A 22593-nucleotide genomic window follows, 5' to 3' on the forward strand; every position below is an offset into this window, starting at 1 on the left:
CATGTTTTAAATGTTTTTAAGGTCATATTAAGACCATTTTTATGAGTTGGTAGAGTTAGGGGTCCAAGTTGTTCATGTTGACAACTTTGTTTGTCAACATGACAACTTTTGAAAGCAACTTTTATTGTCAAAATTGCAAAAATAACAAGAATAGGTGGTTAGAGGTAGTTGGGTGGTTATCGTTCAGTCTTGAAGGCCAAAAATACTATAAAATCTTGCAAAAAAATACTTTTGAGGTATATTGTGGGTGTATGATTGAAGATAATCAGTTTGAAGCAATAAAATCTATATTTTCATGTGCATTTTCTGAGTCTCAACGTGTTACAATCTGATCTTTATTAATTTTGATGCATTTTATATTCATATCTTGAAAGCTTATTGGTTAGAGATGATAAGGGAATGATTTAACTTTTCTTTGGAAGCAGTGGCATTTGATTTGGTATTCATTAGATCAAAGTTTTGGTAAAATCTACCAAAACCCTGAACTAGGGCATTCAGTGGCTTTATAAATGTAATATCTTTTGTTTTAATGTTTTTCCAAACCTCATATTGGGCGGTGATGGGGTTATGGATGTATGCTAACTATCCATCTAGAGAAGGGGGTGTTATGCAAGGATTTGGCACGTGCTTCATGATGGTTTCAGATTGTTAAAACAGTCATAGAGGCAAAGAATGACTATCACAGTCAAGAGTAGAGGCTTTGCTTAAAGTGACAAAGTGTGTTGTGGCCAGGAGGGCTTAGAGGGGAGTTGTGTGGTGTTTTGAAAAACTTATAAAGGTGCTGGTGCAAGTGGAGTTCCCAAGGGAGGGGCTAAACCAATGCATTACCAGAGATAGCAGTAGACTATCACAGTTAGGATAGTATAAGGTAAGGCGAGTTATTTGCCAAGACAAGTTGATTTCAAAGATTCCATGAGATGTGGATAGAGCTTGGATTGTTGTGAAAGTTCCTTGGGTGTTTGGGATTGGATGTAACCATTGTTTGGGTGTTTATCTTAAGGGGTATTGGTTGACTGTCAAGCAACCAATGTTAGGACAGTGATATTATTTTGTCTTGTGGACCTAGTTTGGATTTTAGTTGGGTTGTAAGACTTTCCAATACAATGTGGGAAAAGTCTACCTTTGTGCTAGAGTATGGAGAAGACTAAGAGACAAGTATTGATCCTAGAGTAGGGTCCAAAGGAGTGAGTAGGTTACCAAAACCTTGGAAGTGCAGTCTTAAACAAATTGATGAGATGATCAGTCACGATCAATAGGAGTTGGAATGGAGAAATTGTAACACCTAGCATGTAGAAGGATCCTTTGGTGTGTCATCTTGAGTGATTGAACCCTTGAGAGTTATAGAGTAGGATCCTCTGCATCATGGTCCTTCTAGAGTTAAAAGTTTTCAAGGTGATAGATATTTCATGCTAAGCATTGATGATTATTCTAGAATGATGTGGGTTACCTTTCTAAAAGAAAAATCTGAGGCATTTGAAAAGTTTAAAATCTTTAAGGCTAAAGTGGAAATTGAGATAGGATTGAAGATAAAATGTTTAAGGTCACATCTGTTAGGTCTCGGAGACAACTGAGGGGGGGGGGGGGTGAATTAGTTGTCAACTAAATTCAAACCAAACACAACTTAACCAACTTAATGCTTAATACTAGTAAACCAGTTAAGTATGTCGGTAGACAGTTTTAATAGTTAATTGCTATACCAGTAAAGATTAGTGTATGAAACATAAACACAAAGTCATCCACAACACATAACACCAATATTTGTACATGGAAACCCTATAAGGGGAAAAACCACAGTGGGAAACCTTACCCACAATCAGATGATACTACTGCAGATAGTAAGTGTACATAAATGGGGTCTGCACATGCAGAAAGGCCAAGCACCTAGAGCTCACTGCTCAATCACAAAATGGGAGTCACACTGACTACAAGTGGATGGTTAAATCCAATAAGAATGTACTGCTCAAAATAGCATCTTCATATGCTGGATTCAGTACCGGTGTAATGCTGATATGCTTCCACAAAAACCTAGCTTCACCTTCAAATGATGTCTGCATGTATTGCACTGCTTAATCTTGCATATACCTTCACACAATTCTTTTTTGCATTCCACACTTGATCTTACAAATAAGATCTTACATTTATACCATAACCTAAGACCAATTTTAGTAGGTCGGCTCTACAAGATATTACAATAAAAACATTTTACAAACAATATAATATCCGATGCAATAACCGATTGAACATGTCGGCTTAATGCATTTACAACAATAATTAATCATCTCCATAGTGTGCCATGCTGATCTGGAAAAGATAAACCTGCCAGTGTAACCCTAGACCTATTTGCCGATAATAGCAAATATGCAGTTGTGAATATACCAATGATTAATTCATTAATACAAGATTTCCACACAATGTCTTCGATATTACCAAGTGTCTTCCATATCATTCCAAGTGTCGGTGATCGTTATATCCTGCCAGTGAACCATATACTAGTAACTGTGCAATAGTTACTTGCTTGTCGGTGAATGTTGTTGGATCTCCAAAGTGCTAGTGTTTTAGTAGGTGTTGACATCAATGACAAAACCGTACCAAAATACCAACAATCTCCCCCTTTGGCATTGATGGCAACACAAGATGGAAAAACCATCAAAGTGCCAATACAGAAATGACAAATACCAAAAACCAACAATCTCCAAAAAGATCATAACTAGAAATCAAAATACATATGGAGAGTAATAATCTCTCCCAAACAACAATCTCCAGTTTTTCAATACCAATCTCTCCTCAAAAGATAATGTGTTTTTCCATAGATATCTCTCCCCCTTTGACATTAAATATCAAAGTTACAACAAAACTAAGTTCATATACAAAATACCAATCAATTCAATATACCAGCTACTCCCCCTGAGAAGTAGCTTCCTCATCAAAGACCGGAATAAAAGATTTGTCTGTTAATTCTGCCAGTTGATGATAATCATCAACTTCCTAGGTCTCTACCGGTAGTGGTATGACTCCAAGCTGATCTCTGAGATATTCAAAAGTCTCCTTGGGCAAAGGTTTTGTAAAAATATCTGCAAGTTGTTCCTTAGTATTCACATAAACCAATTTTATCTCCTTTTCTTCAACTTTTTCCCTTAGAAAATTCAGTTTGATAGAAACATGTTTTGTTTTAGAATGTAGTACTGGATTCTTAGATATATCAATTGCTGCAGTGTTATCATAATATATAGTAATAGGTTCTTTGCATTTTACCTTTATGTCTTTCAACATTTGCTTAAGCCATAGTACCTGTGTACAGTTGGTTGCTGCTGCAACATATTCTGATTCTGCTGTTGATAAAGATGTACAACTTTGTTTCTTACTCAACCAAGAAACTAATCTGTTTCCATGAAAGAATGCTCCGCTGGTGGTGCTTTTCCTATCATCCACATCTCCTGCCCAATTTGCATCTGTGTATGCACATAGATCAAAATTTTCATCTCTAGGATACCATAATCCAAGATTTATAGTCCCTTGTAAGTACCGGAAAATCCTTTTTACTACTGATTCATGATTTTCTCTAGGATTACATTGAAATCTTGAAACAATACATACTGCATTCATAATATCAGGTCTGGTTTGTGTCAAGTACAGTAAACCTCCTATCATATATTTGTATCTAGTTGGATTAACAGGTGTAGATTCATCCCTTTGAGATAATTTGTCATTTGTAGTCATAGGTGTGCTTACCAGTTTAGAGTTCTCCATCCTAAATTTCTTTAGTAACTCTTTTAAGTATTTTGATTGACTCAAGAATATACCTTTGTCAGTCTATGAAATCTACAATCCTAAAAAGAATTTTATTTCTCCAATCATAGACATTTCAAATTCTTGCTACAATTTATTAGAAAATTCCTTACATTATCCATCTTCTCCTCCAAAGATTATATCATCAACGAATACTTCTATAATAAAGATGTCATCATTAGTTATTTTTTAATATAAATTGCTATCTGCATTTCCTTTAGTAAAACCAATCTTTAAAAGATACTTATCCAATCTTGCATACCAAGCTCTTAGAGCTTTTCTTAACCTACATACCATATCATTGTCATCTGTCAAAGAAAATCAGGTTGTTCAATATAGACTTCCTCTTCAAGATCTCCATTCAAAAATGCACATTTAATATCCATTTGATATACTTTGTAGTCTTGTGTGCTGCAAAAGCCAAAAATAATCTAACTGCCTCAATTCTAGCTACCGGTGCAAAGATTTCATTGTAATCAACTCCTTCTTTCTGAGAGTATCCCTTACACACTAGTCTTGCTTTATTTCTGACAACCTTACTATCTTCATTAAGTTTGTTTCTAAATACCCATTTGGTTCCAATTACATTTTTATCTTTAGGCTGGGGAACTAATGTCCAAGTGTTGTTTTTCTCAATTTGTTCTAATTCTTCTTCCATAGCTTTAATCCAAAATTTATCTTCACATGCCTCATTAATAGATGATGGTTCAATTTGAGAAATAAGACATACCTCTTCATTTTCCAATCTTCCTCTTCTCATAACTCCTTTAAATTTGTTTCCAATTATCTAATCTTTAGAATGATTCAATCTTACATACCGAGGTGTCTTTGTTTGTTGTTGTTCTTCAATTACCGTGGAATCCTCAGATGGTACTGGGGTAGCTGGATCTTCATTTGGTACCAGTGGATTCAGTGTAGGTTCATTTGTCAAAAATTTTGTTGCCGGTTTAGAGTCTATATAGCTTGAAGTTCCTCTGAATTGTTCATGAATCTTTACATTTGTACTCAACAATTTTCTGCAATCTTTTGATAAAACATCTATATACCTTGCTCTTAGATGAATAACCAAGAAATATTCCTTCATCACTTCTAGGATCAAATTTTCCAATATACTCATCTCTTCTGATATAACATTTACTTCCAAAAATTCTGAAATACTTAAGAGTAGGAGTATTACCAAACCATAGTTCATGAGGGGTCTTACCGGTTTCACCTTTGATGTGAACTTTGTTGAATGTATAGACAACTATATTGACTACTTCTCTCCAATACACATGTGGTAGGTTTTCTTCTGATAACATACTTCTTGCTGCATCCAAGACAGTTCTATTTTTCCTTTCAACAACTTCATTCTGCTGTGGTGTCCGAGGTGCTGATAGCTGTCTTCTAATTCCATTCACTTCATAGAATGTATTAAATTCCTTAGATGTGAATTCTCCTCCTTGATCTGATCTTAAACATTTGATTTTCTTACCAGTTTCATTTTCAACCATTGCTTTGAACAGTTTGAACTTTCTAGGTGCTTCTGATTTTTCTCTGAGAAAAGTAACCCAACACATTCTAGAATAGTCATCAATGATTAGCATCAAATATCTATCACCTTGTAAGCTTTTAGTTCTAGCTGGACCACATAAATTAGTGTGAATCAAATCAAGAGCATTATTGGATTTTTCTGGAATACTTTTGAAACTAGCTCTAACTTGTCTTCCAAATTGACATTCCTTACATATTGTATTCTGAGGTTTGACAATTTTAGGTAAATCTCTCACTACTTTAGTAGTACTGATCTTTACCATGCAATCAAAGTTTAAATGAAAGAGTCTCTTATGCCATAACCAACTTTCATCTATATGTGCAATCAAACATTTCTTTTCACCATTGTTCAAATGAAAGATATTACCTCTAGTCTGATTACCGGTTGCAATTTCTAAACTAGTTCTATTCATGATTTTGCATTTTTCATTCTTAAATTGTAACTGAAATCCTTTCTCAACTAATTGACCTGTATACAGTAAAAATGGATAACAACAATAACAATGTTGGAAGACTAAATGGATTCAACCACAAAAACCCTAGCCTAACAACAACAAAGATCCACCATAACATATGAAGATTACCTAAGACAATGCAAATCAAATGAAATCACAAAGATTATACCATCACATGTCCAATAGGGTTTGAATCTCCATTCTTCCTATCTCCATTGATCTTGCTTGATATATTTGCTCTCAGATTTTATGTGTGCACAAGAGCTCAACAAAGATTAGAATGTGGTTGCAAGTAGGATCGCATATGAAAAGCGTAGTGTAGTCAAGTAGTCGGGTAGTTAGGGTTTGATAATGAAGGAAGCATCTCCTTATATAGAAGCCACTATATGAAATGGAGGGATAAGATTGAGAGGTGTAAAAGAGGTCAGCTATGATTAAAGGGTAGGTAGAGGAAATAATAAAATAATGAAAGGGGTAGGTAGTGTATGAATTAAGAGATGAATGACATGTGTCATGGGTAAAAAAGGTTTAATGAATTAATTAAATAAATAAAGATTTATTTAATTAATAGAAGAAGTGGGATAATTAAATAAATAAAATATTTATTTAATTTAAGAAAATGATAATTTAAATAAATAACGGTGTTTATTTAAATGAGAAATAAGGTTAGAAGAGGATAAATGAATTAATTAAATAAATAAAGATTTATTTAATTAATAGAAGAATTAGGCTTAGATAATTAAATAAATAAAATATTTATTTAATTAGACTAGACAATTTTAGGTGTCTAGATTTTGCCCCTCTTTGAGACCATGCGGCTTGTTGCGTTGTTTCAAAGAAGATAATATGAACTGATACAAAGTTGCCCCAAGATGGGAATGATATGCCCCCTCGAGAGATTGGATGAAAATGTCTGAAAAGATCACAAACAATCTCTCGATAAGAAAGAAAGGCTAGAAAGGATTGACCAAATAAAGTGGCAGAGTCATGGGATAATGAAGATTGACTCGGGAAATGAGGGCTAGGGCTAGGGCTAGGGTAGTCTATAAATAGACCACGAGGGGAAAACATCCTCATTGTCATCCACACATCCATGAGATTAGAGTGTAGAACAAGATAGAGCAGCAATAGTCAGTAGCGATGGAAATGGTTCATAGATTCGATCATGTTCGCCGATTTCGGAGGCCAGCAGAGGCAGGAGAGCTAGTGAGTACCACAAAACCTCCTTGTACTTTGTTGTATTAATTGTTGTCATAAATGCATGCTAGGTAATGCAATAAATGCGCATTTAGGATAATGTCAAAAATGTCCAAAACATGTAGGCACGTCTATGCTGGTGCTAGGCGCATCTGTGTTTGTGCTAGGCACGTCTGTGTTTGCGCCAGGTGCATCTATGTAGGATGTGATCACGTCTATGTTGTGCAGGCACGTTTGTGTAGTCTTTAAGCGTGTTTGTGTCATGAAAGTGCATTTGTGTCCAAAAATGTGAATTTGGTGTCTTTTAGGTCAAATCGACAGTTCTGTGATGAACATACACTGTCGATTGGATAAGCTGCTGAGAGGATACACTCAAGTAGGTCCCCTAGGGAAGACTAGGATAGTAAATAGGGCTAGGATTGATAATTCTGTGATAGAACATACTTTTCCAATTAGGAAACTACTCAAGAGGATTCATTCAAGCAAAGGCCCTAGGATAGGATAAATCAAAGGCACTTTGTGATGAATAGTGAGTACCAAGACATAGTACTTTGTGATGAACAGGAGTACCAATAGGATGAACAGTGAGTGCAAATGTGAGCAACACTTTGTGATGAACAGGCAGTGCAAAACACGTAGTACTTTGTGATGAATAGGGAGTACCACTAGGATAGAAGCAACACTTTGTGATGAATAGTGACTGTCACTAGGATAGAAGCAACACTTTTATGATGAACAGTGAGTGTCACTAGGATAGAGTACCATATACACTTTAGATAAAAAAGTAGCATTTTGTGATGAACAGTGAATGCCACTAGGACTGATATGATTGATTTGTTGACTGCAGGAGTATTTGCCTATGCTGGAGTCACGGGAGAGATTCCCATCGACTCAGAGGTTGTGACCAAAGTTGACGTTCGAGGACAGAGCTGCTATTGAGGGTATGGGTCTACGCCATATTTTGTATGTGCTTGAGTTTCGGGCGAACATGGGTTTGCTGACTGCGCTAGCTGAGAGATGGCACTCAGAGACGTACACTTTTCATTTGCCGATGGGTGAGATAACAGTCACCTTGGAGGATGTATACCAGATTCTGAGGATACCGATCGATGGGGAGTTAGTACCCTATGATCAAGACGGAGACAGGGATTCCCTAAGACGAGTATTCCGAGACCCAGGACTAGATATGAGGGCAAGACATGTCGCATGGGACACCATGACAGCTGCAGGATTAGCACTACTAGTAGTGCTAGGGGGAGTGATCAATGGGTTCCTATGTCTTGATAGGGCGACACGAGGGTTGGCTGTGGGCTGAGGGAGCACCTTGGAGATGCTGGTTACACAACACACTAGATATGCCTGGGAATCATGTGTGCTGGCACACTTGTATTACAAGCTGCATCAGTTTGTTTATCATGGATCCGTAGGATTGGGCTGTGGGGTTACATTGCTATAGGTGTGGGCATACGAGCATCTGCCAGTGACATGACCCATACACTTCAGGGGCAGGGGGCATGGATGCAGCTTTGTGCATTTGTACGACATGATTACATCGTAGCCATGGATTGGTAGATTGGAGTATCGGCATCGAGTCTTGGATGAGATTGACACGGTGATATGGAGGCCATACCTTGGGTGCGAGTAGTGGGAGGATGATGTAGTAGAGTTACCATACACCTTCTGGAGTAGATATTTTATTGGGCGGATGCCCTATGTATTGGAGAGGCAGCTAGTGGACAGAGTGGGTAGACAGTTTGGCAGGATTCAGCAGATGCCACGGGGCTCAGGTATGTATGCACGGACAGTGCGCGACCAGGCACATTTTGGGCCATTGCTGTCATATGATCAGGCTGTGATGCAGTTGGTGGAGATGGTTCCCTTGCCATGGGATATGTGGCCAGAGATCGAGGATGCAGGGATGGATGCAGAGTACACTACATATTGGGTTGAGCATCCCTTCCCACGACTGACAGACCCCGGAGAGCTAATAGATGGGGATGGCGGAGGAGATAATGATGATGATGGAGATGGTGGGGGCAGAGGCTGACGAAGGAGGTGAGGTGTGGTAGGAGAGAGGAGAGTGATTCCACAAAGGGAGGGTGGAGAGGAGAGACCAGTTCGGGTGGTGAGGGGTCGCAGTGGGTTGCCTGTATAGGTGCCAACAGCACAAGGTCCTAGACATGTGCAGGGATAGGGACATGGATAGAGGAAGGTACAGGTACTGACATAGGGACAGGCATAGGCATAGGCACCCGTATAGGGGAAGCCACAGGAAGAGGTACAAGGGGCCAAGGCGGAGGAGGATGAGTTGGTTGAGCTGAGGGAGATCTGCTAGGGACAAGCAGATGAGATTTAGGACTTGGAGAGGGAGAGGGATAGACTCAGGAGGCGGCTCAAAGATACTGAGTGGGAGTGAGATCAGGCTATATAGTGCTATACTGAGGCTGAGATAACACTGAGGGCTGGGAGGCAAGTGACAGAGGACACAGGGGTTGGATATGCCTATGTCCTGCGGGCAGGGGAGGAGATCGCTTACTAGTGGGATCTCTATTATGGTGCAATGCTAGCCGATCAGTGGCCTAGGAGCTTTCGGAGACCATCACATATAGCGACGGCCACTGGAGGGAGCCAGAGGAGACAGGCGTCCAGCGGTGGGGTTATGGGTCCTCCACCACCACCAGATAGAGGGGACAGGAGAGATGATCCTGAGGTGGGTCCTTCTAGGGCTCAGATTTCATCGAGGCCAGGTGGCCCTGAGGGAGGGAGTTCATCATAGCCATAGAGGGCTCCCTATGTATCAGTATTGTACCATTTTTGTATGATGATGTAGACACCTGCGGGTGATTGTAGCCATATGATTTTGACATCATTGTATCATGACACTTTTTTTATATATATATATGAGATGATTCATCTTTGCGGCAGCTATATGCATGTGTACCTATGTGATGAGATGTTTAATGATGTATGTTTTATGTGATGGTTATGATATGGATGCAAATATGTACATGATGAAATGCAATATTTTTGTTCTTTTATGTTTTAAATATTATGCAAATGTGAATGTGAATGTATGAAATTTAAATGAATAGGACAATGCAAAAGAACTATTTACATGATAAAAATGCAAGATGTGCTAATATGTGTTGTGTGTAGGATGTGATGCAATTGTGGTATCTATATGTGTATATGAAATTCTTATATGTGGTAATGCAGGTGTAACTAAATGAAATGCAGATATTTTTTTGGTGTGTCATTATACTCAGTCATGTGATAGTGGGCTACATGGACTCAAGAAGGACGATGGAAGTCAATCAAGAAAGGGGGATGAAAGATAGAATATATGAAAGTGAAAGAGCTTCTTGTGCGTTATCATCATTGAGCTTTATTATGGCAAGTACATTATGACAATCGAGGCATATGTTTGACCCAAAAAGTCATTGTACCCGTTTGCATGGAGATAAGACAATCTCAAACAAGGAATGCCCCAGTTCATACTAGACTCTTAGTGTCCTCATATCCTTGGACAAGTCATAGCATTACTAAGAGATAATTCACAGACAGCAAAAAAAAATAGGTGATGATACCCCATCCTCGCCTTTCTAGTCAAAGACATCCTAGAGATAGAATCTCTAGTCAAAGACATCCCGAAAAAGCTAAAAGACATGTCACCAAAAGATAAAAATCAAAAGAAAACCAAGACTCAACACTAACATTCACTATAGTCCTCAAGTTTAGTGCCTCTTCTCACTTGTATAAGTCGTATTTGATTGTGGTCACAATGTTTATTTTCACAAAAAAGATAGATAGCACTGAACCATATGTTGTTTGAGTCTGTTGAAAGATTTGATTTGTTGAAGCCCATTGTTACTACTATGTCTCATCTGAAACTGACTGAATCCATGTAAATGATACTTTATTGTAGAGAAGATGGAACTTTATTGTAGATTGTGCATGAATAGACTGAAGAAAACTAGAAGAAACTGTACTCCTCAAAACATGTGATGCTCTCAGTTCCACACCCATTACTAGACGTAGGATTTGCCTTAGCCACAGATAGGAGCTGATTTATTATGGATGGAAAGGGATGAAAAGGAATGTTTATTATGAATGGCTAACTAATCTTAGGTAGATCAATAACAAGCCATGATGGGAATGGGTAAGTTTATTATGAATGGATAGGTTGTGAGTGTGTGCAAAGTGAAATGATGAAAGTGAATCCTGAAGGAAGGAAGAGAAATGTCTCTACACATGGCACTAGTGACCCAGTTTTCACCATGGTACTTGCCCAGGGTGCCACCGAAGTGGTTTTCACTATTGGACAAAATTATTTCTCTTTACTTTTTTTATTTTTTCAATGTTTTTTGTGTCACAAGGCGCCTATTTGCTAGGTTTTCACCAAGTAACAATTTTTTTTTTTTATGATTTTTTTTTTTGTATTTTTGAATTAGGATATTTCAAAGAGCTATGTGTAAAACCAGCAAAGGTGCATGTTGTTGATAGGATCCTCTAAAGGTTCACCCTCTGTGGTTGAGAGCTGATATGCACCAGATCCATATGCTGCTATAATGATGTAAGGATCAAGCCAGTTTGGTTCAAACTTGCCCTTCTTCTCTCTATCTTGCTGATTTTTGGGGTTTTCTCTGAGAGCCAAATCACCTACCTCAAATGTGTGAGGCTTGACTTTATGATTGTAGCTGTGACTCATTCATTGTTGATAAGCCTTGAGATGATTAAAAGCAGTTTGTCTTCGTTCATCCAATAGTTCAAGTTCTTGTAAGCGAGAGACCCTATAGTCTTTATCACTGATAATGTTTTGCAAAGAGACTTGTAAAGAGGGTAGCTTGACTTCAATAGGCGAGATGGATTTAGCACCATAGACAAGTGAGTAGGGTGTAGCTCCTGTAGGTGTGCGGACACTTGTGTGGTAGGCCCAAAGTGCAGGATTAAGTTGGATATGCCAATTATGGCTAGCGTCGTCGACTGTCTTTTTAAAGATTTTAAGGATTATTTTATTAGACACCTCAGCTTGACCATTACCTTGGGGGTAATATGGTGTGGTGAAATGATGGGAAATATGGAAGTGGACGCAAAGTTCACGAACATCCTGATTTTTGAAGGGACGCTCGTTATCGGTGATAATGGAAACAGGAATACCGTATCGACAAATGATATAGTTGAGAATGAACGTAGCAATCTATTTTCCAGTGACTTGCATGAGAGGCACCGCTTCGATCCATTTTGTGAAATACTCTATGGCAGTGATAATGAATTTATGACCGTTGGAGGATGGAGGGTGAATCTTTCCTATGAGATCGAGTCCCCATTGACAAAAGGGCCAAGGAGTCACAATTGGTTGAAGTTCTTGTGCTGGCGCATGAATGAGGTCTCCATGAAGTTGACACTGCTTACATTTCTTGACAAACTGATATGAGTCTTTTTCCATATTGGGCCAATAATATCCAGTCCTGATGAGTTTCTTGGCTAAGGTAGGACCACTGGAATGTGGACCACATATCCCTTCATGTACTTCATGAAATGTAATCTGAGCTTTGTTGCTTTTCAAACATCTAAGAAGAGTGCCATATAGACCTCGACGATATAGGATATTGACTAAAATGATGTGTAGACACCAAAAAATGGTCAACGCTTGCGAGGTCATACTTTAACATTTGCGCATTGCCTCATTTTAGGTTTTTGCATCGCATTAACATTTCTCCTATGTCATGCACTTGGTCTTTATCATTTGCGAACATCGAGTCATTCTTCTACATTCTTCATTCATCTCGCCTTCGAATTTGGTCTTGTCGACAACATTATCCAATCATGATTTTGATCGATTTTTATCTTATTGCATCAATGAGCATGCTTATTTGTCATCATTTTGGACATCGTCAATCCTAATTAGGGTTTTGTCCTTCTGTCAATCTTATCAATCTTATCATCAATCTCATCATTTTGGACATCGTCAATCCTAATTAGGGTTTTGTCCTCTTATCGATCCTGTCAATCTTACGATCAATTTGTCATCGATCGTTGTCCTCTTATCAATCTTGTCGATTTATCATCAATCCTTCAATCTTGTCATTTTAGGATCGACTTGTCATCGATTCTTGTCCTTTTGTTAATTTTGTCATTTTGCAATCAATTTTGCTATCGATCATTGTCTATCTCAATTATGTCAAGTTGGATCAATTTGTCATTTTTCCTTGTCAATTGGCGCATCTATCAATCAAATCATTCTGTCGCATTGGTCCTTTATCAATTCAAAATCATGACATTAATTATCTCTAATCAAGACCTAATTGTCATCTTCGCATTTCTAATTCATCTTCTAGGGTTTTATGATTTAGTCATTTAACCTAATTCGCCATTTCTTCCTCTAGGATTACTAAATTATTTATTAATCCTAAGTCTTCTTATTACAATTAAATCTTTATTTAATTGGCTAATTATTCCTCTTTGTGAATTGATTAATAAATGAAAAATTATTAATTAATTCACTAATTCACTAAATCCTATTTTTCATCAATTTCTAATTCCAATTTCCTAATTGGTCATCAATTTCAATTTCCTAATTTTCAAATTTCTAATTCTTTTTCCCTCCTATTTCATCTCCTAATTCTATGGGAGTGGCATTTCAATTTGTCATGAAATTGTCATAATTGATAATCAATCAATTTTGACATGAAATATGTCATAATTTGTCATCAATTATCAATCAATCAAATTGTGCATGGGAAATGCATAATTTGTCATAATTTGTCATATTGATTTGCAATTTCCCTTTAAATTGCATCATGCCAATCTTGTCATTTCTCCAATTTCTCTATAAATTGGATAATTTTTCTTCAATCACCCCCTTCAATTACTTCTTGAAATCCGAATTGCTGTCAAACTATCAAATTTTAGTTCTAGTACTCTTGAGCTTTTTGCTTTCAATTGTGAGAGCACTTGTAGGTGAGATCCACAAAACTATTGAAGAGGAAAGAACAACAATGGAGCCGCATGGAAGGAGTATTCAATCTTGAATCTGGTTTGCATAATGTTTTCTTTTGAATGCTTCATTTTCATACCTCTATTGAATGTGCATTGTGATTAGGTTCATTGCAATGAGTATTTCTTTGATTGAGCTATCATGTTTAACGTTTTGATTGATCTACTTATCTTGTGATGATTCCTAATTTCTACGCCACATTAAATGGTGAACCCGACGTGAATACTAACCTTCTAACCATCTTACTGTGTTTTGGAGTGCTTCTAAGCTGATTTGCAGGTCAAAACTCAAAAATAGGGTCGTGCAGTGCATTCTGGACACATCCTGCGCCTGTGTGAAGCATCTTGCGCCTGTGTTGAAGAGTCTTGCGCCTGTGTCAAGACATTCTGCGCTTGTGTTTGACAACCTGCGCTTGTGTCCTATCTTCTGCGCCTGTGTAAAGTCTAGATCAGAGGTGAAAAATGCAGTTTTTACTTGAAAATTTTTCTATGTTTTAGTAAATTGCAATTTTGAGGGTCTTCGGTGCATTTGTGGACAAATGTTCTGTGCGGAACCACGAAGAGACATCTTCGATGTTTCCAAAATTTGGTTCTAGATTATTTGAATACCTTTCTAATGCATTAAACGGTTTGTAATTCGGAGCTAGGATGAGAAAGTTATGCCTTCTCAAAGTGGACTGAAATTTTGATAGTTTTCATAAATCAAATCATCTATGCTTTGGATTTTGGTACTGATTATTTGTGCAGGATCTTGGCGTACGCATGACAAAGACTAAAAAGCAAACTACTAACATGTGTTATGCAGATTCGATGGTCAAAGACTACAAATCAAACTTCTGACATGTGTTTTGCAGGTTGCCTTGGAGAAACAACCAAATTGTGTGTTTGAGTTTTCTAATTAGGCACTTAGTGATTTTTTTAAATAGGTTGGAAATGAACCCTTGTTTGCTTTGTTTGTTAAGTATGACATTGGAGTAGGAGAGTATGCTCTCATCCTTCATAGGGTGATCAGAAATCCAGATCTTCGATACCATGCTTGTGTGGTTGATTGTTTGTCTCCATTAGAGGGTCTGCCTTCCCGACCACTTTGCTTTAGCAAGCGAGTGATAATCGTGAGAAGGGGACGACCCAAAGTGAGTACGGCTAGAATTCCTTGGCATTCTAACTCACTATAAAAAAATACCTGATGGGCGAAAGCTTTGAAGGAAGTGTTACGTGGGAATTGTAGTTACTTGGGAAGTGATGACCCTTGGACTCTTTCTCATATCAACATCTAAGTAGGGCCTCTTGGTCTAAATCGCGCTTGCGTGACTACATTTGTTTGGTATCTTGATGGGCTTAATGTCTCAATCATGCTTGCATGACATCAAGGAGTAATGCTTAACAGAAATCCTTACTACATACCTTGTTTTTAGAGGCCAAAAACCTTTCTAGTTGCTTGAGAAGGACAAATTCGGATACTTGGAAGAGATACTAAGTTCGCCATGGGGAGATTCCATGGGGACTGATGCTTGGCTGCCCTGAGAAGTGAGTGCCGTGGAGGGGAGCCCGTGGGGTCAAGCATCTATGTATTCTCCTTGAATCTCATAATGAGTCTACCTCTCAAGTACCTAATGTCTTTGCCTACCCTAGGGAATGTGGAAATGAGCATGATTGTCTTGAGTCTAAGTTATAACATCTTGTATTCTTTGATTGTCAAAAGTTGAATCCCATTTCAAGAACAAACACATTAATATAACATAAAGTTAAGCACAAGAGACATTCATCCAACAAACATTCAACAAGATTCAAAGATCATCCTTCAAGCATGGTTATCCAACATTGGTCAAAAACTTGTCTCAACTCTTATGTCACTTACGTTTAGGTTCATCCTAGTTTGCATTTAGCAAAGTCATTGTCAAGTATCAAGCTTAGGTTTCATCTAAGTTATACTCTTTTGCATATCAATAAAAGTCATCCATTTGCATATGTCCTCTTGCATTAAAGTCATACCATTGTCATACATTCATATTTCCATACCCTAAGTCTCTTCATTAAGCCTAAGTCATTGTCATATCATATTAAGATCATTTGCATGTTAATTGTCCTTTTGCATATAGTCTCAAAACCTAGGTCTTGTCATACTTAAGCAATCCAAATCTTTGATAAACCCTAAGTCATTGTTAAGAGGTCTAGACCTTATCAAAGTCCTTTGTCCTTTTGTCATGAATATCATTTCGTCAAACCTAGCTTAGTATCCAAGCATATAGGGGAGACATTGTCATCTTATCCTTTTGTCAATTAAGTCCTTTTGTCCTTTGAGGTCTAGATGTCATTTCAATATTCTAAGGGTCTCTTTTAGATTTGCATTTCATAAGTTTGTCAAAATCTTGGAAAACAACCAAAAACATAGATTGCATTTCATTTATTTAGTTTGCATTTAGTTGCATATCATATATTATCCTTGAAAAATTCCAAACAAAAAAAAAAAAGGTTGCATTTGCATAAGTGACATGCCTGTTGAGATAAGATCAAGATCTAAGAAGATGAGTGAATCAATGTATCAATCCATGGATAACATAGTAAATTCGCAGTTTCAAACTAGTCAAACAGTGCAAGTTGAAGGTTCATTAAACACATCTCTACCACCATATGGAATGGTTCAACTTGGACCACCTCTATTATATGAACCAGTGTTTGTACCTATGAAACCAGGACATGGGAGTGTTCAACCAACTCCAAGAGGAAATGCACCTTTCGATTGGAATCAGTCCAGCTTGCAACAGGAAATACAAACATTGTATGAAGAACCAACTCTATCTCAAGGATTTGGTTCACATCAAGGCATTCACCAAGAAACAAATCCAAATGTCCAACCAGACTCTTCATCCGATTTCGATGTCTCTGATGATGTTGTTATGTACCTTAAGGATCCAAAGTTGACAAAAAAGATGGATAAATTCTTGAATAAGCTCTTTAAGAGGTTCCCACAAAAATATCTTGACATGATGAGTAATGTGACCTCCTCAAGTAAGCAAATTAATGTGCAAAAACAACAAGGCGGTGAGTTGTTAGGTTTCTCTCTACATCCAAATGATGAAAATGTGCAACAAGAACTCCAACCCACCTTGATGAGTAAACGTGCTTCAAAGGCATTGACAGTGACTATTCCTCAAAAGTCCACACTCAAAATAATAAACAATCCATTGTTTAATGCAACACCTTTAACACCAGATCAAATGAAGGCCACAAAAATGTTGATGACAGGTGTCCCTCAACAAGAAGTGATTCCTCGAATACCAAAAAGTGGATCCAAATCTAAGATGCAAGAAAGCTTTACGATTGGAATGTCTGATCTTACAAATGTTCAAATTGCCTTTCCTTCATGCCAAAGCATTAATCCCTTGCCAAAATCCCCCATGCATATTCAAAGTCCAACTCCATGTCAAGAGGGTAATTTAGAGCATAAAGAAATGTGTCCTAAAGAAACATGTCCTAAAGCAAATCAAGATCAAGATCTTGAAACCTTATCATCTCATCCAATTGTTGACCAAGATCCCATCTTCCCAAACACTCATGATGATTCCCCTATTCTTGTCCATCCTATCCAAAGTCCTATTGACACTCCATTCCCTGAGCAAGATCAAGATATTCTAGTCCATCCAATCCCAAACGATCCCCTTCCATTTCATGAACATAATGTCCTTTCAAATCCCATTGACATTCCACTTCCTCAGAAAGATCAAGATATCCCTTCCATCCTTTCTGATGATCCCATTGAAAGTCAAGAGAAAAGCAACTTTAAAGAAGATGCCAATGATCTTCCTCCTTGTCAAGATCAAATTATTCCTTTAAATCCTCCACAAGATCCACTTGTTCCTCCACCTCCTTGTCTTAATCCTCCATACACACCCCAAGATCGTATTTCTTTTGATGATCCCATTATTTCTCCCATTCCATCTCTTGAAGAGCCTGTCATTGAACCATGTCTACTACACAATCCTAGTCCCCCTCATGATCCTAGTCCCCCTCATGATCCTAATCCCCCTCATGATTCTAACGTGGTAGTGCAAGATGTTCATGAACCCCTGACATTAACAATGGGTTCTTCCACTTTGGTGCAATCCGATCCACTTCAAAATCTCATTATTTCTCTCATATCACATCCACCGCATAATGGACTCGCATCTTCTTCCCAAGGAGAGTATCCTACAAGTCAAGATATTGATAAAGGCAAAGGAGTAGATCTTCACAAGCAAGAACCCTTCCATATCAAAGAGTATACTAATGGTCATGGCTACAGAGCTCACACTCAAGGTGTTGGTATCCCTTCAAAGTCAAAATCCAAATGTCCACCTTCCCCATCATCGCTTCCATCCATTCTAGGTCCCTATATCCCTCCATCTCCTATGCAACATCAGCAAAGGCACACATCTTGGAGAACCTTCCATCCATCCCACATGCCTCCATATCATTCCCGTCCACACCAACATTCATTCCCTCTTCCAAGCAATTTGAATGCCAAGTATGAGTATCATAAGTCTAGCAATCCACATGTATTCAAGGATCAACATGTCCAATCTAATCGACATGTCAAAACAAAGAACAATATGATCTATAAAGAAAAAGAAAAATACAAAAGGCCACAAAGGCCCACTAAGCAAAATAAAGCAAAGTCAAAATATATATGGGTTCCTAAATCCCTTGTGCAAGAAATGCACTCCAAGGAACCACAAAAGCATGAAACATCAAAAACCATGTGGATTCCCAAGAAGCTCCTTGAAGCACAAAGAGAAACATCAAACTTGGCATCCAAAATTGCTATTCCTCCATCCAAACCTCTCAAATTTGTTCCTCCATCACCTTCTTCATCCATTTTGGGCCCTTATGTCCCAAAATCCCAACCTATTCCTCCATACAAATCTCACAATCTGAGATCCATTTGTCCTCCATCAGTCCATCACCTCTCAAGGTGTGTGCCAATGTCGATCTTGCCTACATTTCCACCCACTCAAGCCCAATTCTTCCAATACCCTATCTATTATCCAATGCATATTTTCCATCCTTCCATCCCTCTGGTCCAATCCTTGGCATAAATCCTTGCCCTAGTTTCATCTCATTTTTCCATGCCCTTCTCCTACCAACGTCTTTGAGCATACTTTTAAAGGTCATGGTCCATTCTTTTCAAGGCTACTATCCAAACAAAAAGATGCTTGAGTCCTTCTTCCATCCCCTATCATGTGTCCATCTTCTTCTGAAAAAGTCAAAAAAGTAAAAAAAAAAAGACAAAAGCAAAAAAAAAAAAAAAAAAAGTGAAAAAAATAAAGAAAAATAATTCGTCCACTGGTGAAAACCTGGCAAACAGGCGCTTTGGACAAGTACTGTGATGAAAACCTGGCAAACAGGCGTCATACGTAATCTATGAACTTCTTGCACACCACACTTGGGGGCAGGTTTCCTCCTTCATATCCTATTGCCCTTCATTATCCTATCGAACCCCTGTCATTACCCTCCATTATCCTATAGTCCATCATGTCCATTTCCCATTTTCCACATTTGATCTTGACAAGGCTGACGATCTTCATGAGCATCATGCATCTTGTTTGCAGCTTTTAGTCTATCATAGCTTTTGGTCATTTGCCCATTTGCTTATTATAACCTTTCATCCATATTCCCTACCTTATTGCAACTTTTTGCCACTATCCCGTATCCTATCCCGACCTTCAGTCCATGTCCCTTATCCATTCTTGGTCTTGCTTATCCTATCCATATCTTATCACTATCCATACATTCTTTTTCATTCCATGATCTTGATCTGACATAAGGACATGAAATGCAAAACATATTTTTCAAACACCTCTTGACATGTCCCTCATGCCATATTCACTGCTTTACATTGTCATATCTAGTCTCTTGTCCCATCACGTCATAGTCCTTGGAAATTGCATCCGTTGTCTCTATGATAAAAAGGCCTTTGTCTTCCCTCTATCCACCAACATTTCAGCAAGCCTGTTTATTCACCTGTCATATTCCTTGCCTTGCTAGACACTGGGGGCAAAAATTTGAAAAAAATCCATAAAAATGGCAAAATGTCCTGAAAAAATTTGAAAAAATCGAATAATGTCCTGAAAAAAAATCCAAAAAATCGAATAATGTCCTGAAAAAATTCATAAAAATCTCAAAATGTCATGAAAAAATTCATAAAAATCTCAAAATGTCCTGAAAAAATTCATAAACATCTCAAAATGTCCTGAAAAAAGTCATAAAAATTGAAAAATGTCCTGAAAAAATTCATAAAAATCTCAAAAAATGACCTCAAATAAGATCATAAAAATTGGAAAAAGTCCTGAAAAAAAATTCTAAAAATCAAATAATGTCCTGAAGAAATCCATAAAAATCGAAAAATGTCCTGAAAAAAATCTCTAAAAATCAAATAAAGTCCTGAAAAAAAATGAACAAAAAAAGTGTAAAACTCCAAAAACCAAAAACATGCATTTTTGCAATAATTATCCCTTTTGTGCATCGACAGATCACTGAGCATTCCTCCAATGACACTTGCAATCAAACACTGTGCTTTAATGAAATCATGCTTTAACCAGATGAACCTTTTCAATCAACTCAGACATTCCAACCTGATCAAAATTGTCATATCAATCGAATATCAGCATCGAAAATCATTTGTCCTTGTCACATTATCATGGGTCTTATACAGGGTGTGGTATACTCGAAACCAGACTGTGTCCTGTCTTAGATGGGGTACCGCATTTCCTGAAACTAGACAGTATGATCGTCCTATCAGCACGTTCAACTTTTGACAATGAAGATCAAGATGTTTGTTTGATTGGCTTGAATTTGTGAGTCTTCTCTTTTTATTGATTTATCTTTGGCTTCGATCATGTCTCTATGTTGCTCGATGATGTCACTGAGTGATTTAGAGTAACCGGGATGACTCATGATCCTTTTCTTTTTTGTTTATGATTGTCGTTTGTCTGTGATGTGTCTGTCTTTTGCAAATCGGGTTGCATTTCAGCTCTGGCCTTCAATGCCATGATGCTACGCATCCATTTTGCTAAATAAAAATAAAGGTTCTCACCTACAAAGTGCATTACTGAAAGCAAATTTTCATCATCTCTAATTGTCCTCTGTCTTATTTCTTCTTACTAACACTTCTTCCGTCCGGTTGGATAGTCAGTTCGGTCTAGTGCTCCGATATCCAAAACCATATTGTGTCCTGCATACATTTGGTCAATACATTTGCATTCCATTACACATTACATCACGCATTTTATACATTTCATATTATAAATACATCCAAAGTACATACAATGCATTCATACATGTTCATAAACCAGTACATAGGTCATCCATACATAGCAAAATCACTACATCAGTCATAACATATTGCATCCATCATGTCGATGCATATCATATCACATATCATAATAATATCGGAGTACAAAATCGGACTATCTGTCCTAAGTATGGCCCGCAGGCTGACTACATAATGGCAAACTACATGATGTCCACTGTCTGTCATATGGAGCACATGCCTCTGTCACTGGGTGCTCCCTCTGTCCTCCTCATCCCTGCCATGTCTCGCAGATGATGTCCCTCCTGGTCCTGGCTGTGGTGGTCTCATCGATCCACTCCCTCCTATGCTGCTCAATGACCTCCAAGAGCGTGACCTGCTCTCTGTCCTCGATCGTGCCCGATATGAAGGTGCTCTCCGCTCCGGTGGAACTGCACCCTCATATAGTGTCCTCCAGTACAGTCTCTCCTCGCCGGTCTCTACCAGCATCTGTGCCATCTCCCGTGCACTGGCATCCCTGATCGACCCAATGAACTCAGTGACTCTCTGTCCCTCTCGCTGTGCCTGAGCTATGGCTGTATCTTGAGCCTCTGTGAGTCTGGCTATCTCCGCTCTGAACTGCTCATGCTGTCTCTCCAATGTTGCAATATAATCCTGCTGGCTCGCTATGGTAGCCCGGTACATGTCTATCTCCTCTGTCCTAGCTATCTCTGGCTCTATGGGAATATCCTACAAAGTCTCCTGATCCGCTGTGTCTGGCTCCTCATCATCCTCCCCACCATCATCTCCCTCGTCCTCCCCATCACCTCCATCAGCTTCGTCCTCCTCTCCATCACCCTCATCCTCATCAACCTCGTCATCCTCCTCGTCCTCATCATCTCCCTCCTCTCCTGTGAGTGGGAAGTCCTCCTGTCTCCTCGGTACTGGAATATCCGGATCGGTCAAAGGCACTGGCCGTTGCTGTGCGAACCATGTCTCATACTCCTCTGTAGTCCCAGCATCTACCACATCTGACATCCAATCCCACTGTCTCTGCTGTAACTGTGCAAAGTCGGCATATGCTATACGTGGCTGAATCATACTACCCCACTGACTCGTCTCTCGGTGAGATCGAGCAAAGCATGCAGTCCTCCAAGGAACATCCTGTGTCTCTCCAAACTGTCACCGAACTCTCTCTGGAAGGTATAACTCAATCACTCTCTGGCGGTTCACTGGTCGCCCAATCAAGTACCTCTCCTCTCTGCAGTATGGTAACTCCTCATGATCATCTGACCATCCGGGGCAATCTAGATATGGCCTCCATATGAACTCTCTCAGTCTATCTAGCTCATGTTGCCA

The sequence above is a fragment of the Cryptomeria japonica genome, chromosome 6 (assembly GCF_030272615.1).
Source record: "Cryptomeria japonica chromosome 6, Sugi_1.0, whole genome shotgun sequence".
Taxonomy (NCBI): Eukaryota; Viridiplantae; Streptophyta; class Pinopsida; order Cupressales; family Cupressaceae; genus Cryptomeria; species Cryptomeria japonica.